This window comes from Dreissena polymorpha, chromosome 6 (assembly GCF_020536995.1).
Source record: "Dreissena polymorpha isolate Duluth1 chromosome 6, UMN_Dpol_1.0, whole genome shotgun sequence".
NCBI lineage: Eukaryota > Metazoa > Mollusca > Bivalvia > Myida > Dreissenidae > Dreissena > Dreissena polymorpha.
The window spans coordinates 15,292,712-15,298,275 of record NC_068360.1 but is presented as its reverse complement, the minus strand read 5'-3'; positions in this window follow the sequence as shown (position 1 = coordinate 15,298,275).

Genomic DNA, 5,564 nt, shown 5'->3' with positions numbered 1-5,564 from the left:
GTCAGGATTATATAGTTTGTGACCACTCTTGACAGCGTTCACGGACATCAATTGATGAAGATTTGTCAGGATTATTTAGTTTGTGACCACTCTTGACAGCGTTCACGGACATCAATTGATGAAGATTTGTCAGAATTATTTAGTTTGTGACCACTCTTGACAGCGTTCACGGACATCAATTGATGAAGATTTGTCAGTATTATTTAGTTTTTGACCACTCTTGACAGCGTTCGGGAACATCGATTGATGCGGATTTGTCAGGATTATTTAGTTTGTGACCACTTTTGACAGCGTTCACAGACATCAATTGACGAATTATTGTCAAGATTATTTAGTTTGTGACCACTCTTGACAGTGTTCAGGGGCATCAATTGATGAAGATTTGTCAGGATTATTTAGTTTGTGACCACTCTTGACAGCGTTCACGGACATCAATTGATGAAGATTTGTCAGGATTATTTAGTTTGTGACCATTCTTGACAGCGTTCACGGACATCAATTGATGAAGATTTGTCAGGATTATTTAGTTTGTGACCACTCTTGACAGCGTTCACGGACATCAATTGATGAAGATTTGTCAGAATTATTTAGTTTGTGACCACTCTTGACAGCGTTCACGGATATCAAATAATGAAGATTTGTCAGGATTATTTAGTTTGTGACCACTCTTGACAGCGTTCACGGACATCAATTGATGAAGATTTGTCAGGATTATTTAGTTTGTGACCACTCTTGACAGCGTTCACGGATGTCAATTGATGAAGATTTGTCAGGATTATTTAGTTTGTGACCACTCATGACAGCGTTCACGGATATCAATTGATGAAGATTTGTCAGGACTATTTAGTTTGTGACCACTCTTGACAGCGTTCACGGACATCAATTGATGAAGATTTGTCAGGATTATTTAGTTTGTGACCACTCTTGACAGCGTTCACGGACATCAATTGATGAAGATTTGTCAGGATTATTTAGTTTGTGACCACTCTTGACAGCGTTCACGGATGTCAATTGATGAAGATTTGTCAGGATTATTTAGTTTGTGACCACTCATGACAGCGTTCACGGATATCAATTGATGAAGATTTGTCAGGACTATTTAGTTTGTGACCACTCTTGACAGCGTTCACGGACATCAATTGATGAAGATTTGTCAGGATTATTTAGTTTGTGACCAATTTTGACAGCGTTCACGGACATCAATTGACGAATAATTGTCAGGATTATTTAGTTTGTGACCACTTTTGACAGTGTTCAGGGGCATCAATTGATGAAGATTTGTCAGGATTATATAGTTTGTGACCACTCTTGACAGCGTTCACGGATGTCAATTGATTAAGATTTGTCAGGATTATTTAGTTTGTGACCACTTTTGACAGCGTTCACGGACATCAATTGATGAAGATTTGTCAGGATTATTTAGTTTGTGACCACTCTTGACAGCGTTCACGGACATCAATTGATGAAGATTTGTCAGGATTATTTAGTTTGTGACCACTCTTGACAGCGTTCACGGACATCAATTGATGAAGATTTGTCAGGATTATTTAGTTTGTGACCACTCTTGACAGCGTTCACGGACATCAATTGATGAAAATTTGTCAGGATTATTTAGTTTGTGACCACTCTTGACAGCGTTCACGGACATCGATTGATGAAGATTTGTCAGGATTATTTAGTTTGTGACAACTCTTGACAGCGTTCACGGATGTCAATTGATGAAGATTTGTCAGGATTATTTAGTTTGTGACCACTCTTGACAGCGTTCACGGACATCAATTGATGAAGATTTGTCAGGATTATTTAGTTTGTGACCACTCTTGACAGCGTTCACGGACATCAATTGATGAAGATTTGTCAGGATTATTTAGTTTGTGACCACTCTTGACAGCGTTCACGGACATCAATTGATGAAGATTTGTCAGGATTATTTAGTTTGTGACCACTCTTGACAGCGTTCACGGACATCAATTGATGAAGATTTGTCAGGATTATTTAGTTTGTGACCACTCTTGACAGCGTTCACGGACATCAATTGATGAAGATTTGTCAGGATTATTTAGTTTGTGACCACTCTTGACAGCGTTCACGGACATCAATTGATGAAGATTTGTCAGGATTATTTAGTTTGTGACCACTCATGACAGCGTTCAGGGACATCAAATAATGAAGATTTGTCAGGATTATTTAGTTTGTGACCACTCTTGACAGCGTTCACGGACATCAATTGATGAAGATTTGTCAGGATTATTTAGTTTGTGACCACTCTTGACAGCGTTCACGGACATCAATTGATGAAGATTTGTCAGGATTATTTAGTTTGTGACCACTCTTGACAGCGTTCACGGACATCAATTGATGAAGATTTGTCAGGATTATTTAGTTTGTGACCACTCTTGACAGCGTTCACGGACATCAATTGATGAAGATTTGTCAGGATTATTTAGTTTGTGACCACTCTCTTGACAGCGTTCACGGACATCAATTGATGAAGATTTGTCAGGATTATTTAGTTTGTGACCACTCTTGACAGCGTTCACGGACATCGACTGATGCGGATTTGTCAGGATTATTTAGTTTGTGACCAATTTTGACAGCGTTCACGGACATCAATTGACGAATAATTGTCAGGATTATTTAGTTTGTGACCACTTTTGACAGCGTTCACGGACATCAATTGATGAAGATTTGTCAGGATTATTTAGTTTGTGACCACTCTTGACAGCGTTCACGGACATCAATTGATGAAGATTTGTCAGGATTATTTAGTTTGTGACCACTCTTGACAGCGTTCACGGACATCAATTGATGAAGATTTGTCAGGATTATTTAGTTTGTGACCATTCTTGACAGCGTTCACGGACATCAATTGATTAAGATTTGTCAGGATTATTTAGTTTGTGACCATTTTTGACAGCGTTCACGGACATTAATTGATGAAGATTTGTCAGGATTATTTAGTTTGTGACCACTTTTGACAGCGTTCACGGACATCAATTGACGAATTATTGTCAGGATTATTTAGTTTGTGACCACTCATGACAGCGTTCAGGGACATCAAATAATGAAGATTTGTCAGGATTATTTAGTTTGTGACCACTCTTGACAGCGTTCACGGACATCAATTGATGAAGATTTGTCAGGATTATTTAGTTTGTGACCACTCTTGACAGCGTTCACGGACATCAATTGATGAAGATTTGTCAGGATTATTTAGTTTGTGACCACTCATGACAGCGTTCAGGGACATCAAATAATGAAGATTTGTCAGGATTATTTAGTTTGTGACCACTCTTGACAGCGTTCACGGACATCAATTGATGAAGATTTGTCAGGATTATTTAGTTTGTGACCACTCTTGACAGCGTTCACGGACATCAATTGATGAAGATTTGTCAGGATTATTTAGTTTGTGACCACTCTTGACAGCGTTCACGGACATCAATTGATGAAGATTTGTCAGGATTATTTAGTTTGTGACCACTCTTGACAGCGTTCACGGACATCAATTGATGAAGATTTGTCAGGATTATTTAGTTTGTGACCACTCTCTTGACAGCGTTCACGGACATCAATTGATGAAGATTTGTCAGGATTATTTAGTTTGTGACCACTCTTGACAGCGTTCACGGACATCGACTGATGCGGATTTGTCAGGATTATTTAGTTTGTGACCAATTTTGACAGCGTTCACGGACATCAATTGACGAATAATTGTCAGGATTATTTAGTTTGTGACCACTTTTGACAGCGTTCACGGACATCAATTGATGAAGATTTGTCAGGATTATTTAGTTTGTGACCACTCTTGACAGCGTTCACGGACATCAATTGATGAAGATTTGTCAGGATTATTTAGTTTGTGACCACTCTTGACAGCGTTCACGGACATCAATTGATGAAGATTTGTCAGGATTATTTAGTTTGTGACCATTCTTGACAGCGTTCACGGACATCAATTGATTAAGATTTGTCAGGATTATTTAGTTTGTGACCATTTTTGACAGCGTTCACGGACATTAATTGATGAAGATTTGTCAGGATTATTTAGTTTGTGACCACTTTTGACAGCGTTCACGGACATCAATTGACGAATTATTGTCAGGATTATTTAGTTTGTGACCACTCATGACAGCGTTCAGGGACATCAAATAATGAAGATTTGTCAGGATTATTTAGTTTGTGACCACTCTTGACAGCGTTCACGGACATCAATTGATGAAGATTTGTCAGGATTATTTAGTTTGTGACCACTCTTGACAGCGTTCACGGACATCAATTGATGAAGATTTGTCAGGATTATTTAGTTTGTGACCATTCTTGACAGCGTTCACGGACATCAATTGATTAAGATTTGTCAGGATTATTTAGTTTGTGACCATTTTTGACAGCGTTCACGGACATTAATTGATGAAGATTTGTCAGGATTATTTAGTTTGTGACCACTTTTGACAGCGTTCACGGACATCAATTGACGAATTATTGTCAGGATTATTTAGTTTGTGACCACTCATGACAGCGTTCAGGGACATCAAATAATGAAGATTTGTCAGGATTATTTAGTTTGTGACCACTCTTGACAGCGTTCACGGACATCAATTGATGAAGATTTGTCAGGATTATTTAGTTTGTGACCACTCTTGACAGCGTTCACGGACATCAATTGATGAAGATTTGTCAGGATTATTTAGTTTGTGACCACTCTTGACAGCGTTCACGGATATCAATTGATGAAGATTTGTCAGGATTATTTAGTTTTTTGACCACTCTTGACAGCGTTCACGGATATCAATTGACGAATTATTGTCAGGATTATTTAGTTTGTGACCACTCTTGACAGCGTTCACGGACATCAATTTATGAAGATTTGTCAGGACTATTTAGTTTGTGACCACTCTTGACAGCGTTCACGGACATCAATTGATTAAGATTTGTCAGGATTATTTAGTTTGTGACCACTCTTGACAGCGTTCACGGACATCAATTGACGAATTATTGTCAGGATTATTTAGTTTGTGACCACTCATGACAGCGTTCAGGGACATCAAATAATGAAGATTTGTCAGGATTATTTAGTTTGTGACCACTCTTGACAGCGTTCACGGACATCAATTGATGAAGATTTGTCAGGATTATTTAGTTTGTGACCACTCTTGACAGCGTTCACGGACATCAATTGATGAAGATTTGTCAGGATTATTTAGTTTGTGACCACTCTTGACAGCGTTCACGGACATCAATTGATGAAGATTTGTCAGGATTATTTAGTTTTTTGACCACTCTTGACAGCGTTCACGGATATCAATTGACGAATTATTGTCAGGATTATTTAGTTTGTGACCACTCTTGACAGCGTTCACGGACATCAATTTATGAAGATTTGTCAGGATTATTTAGTTTGTGACCACTCTTGACAGCGTTCACGGACATCAATTGATGAAGATTTGTCAGGATTATTTAGTTTGTGACCACTCTTGACAGCGTTCACGGATGTCAATTGATGAAGATTTGTCAGGATTATTTAGTTTGTGACCACTCTTGACAGCGTTCACGGACATCAATTG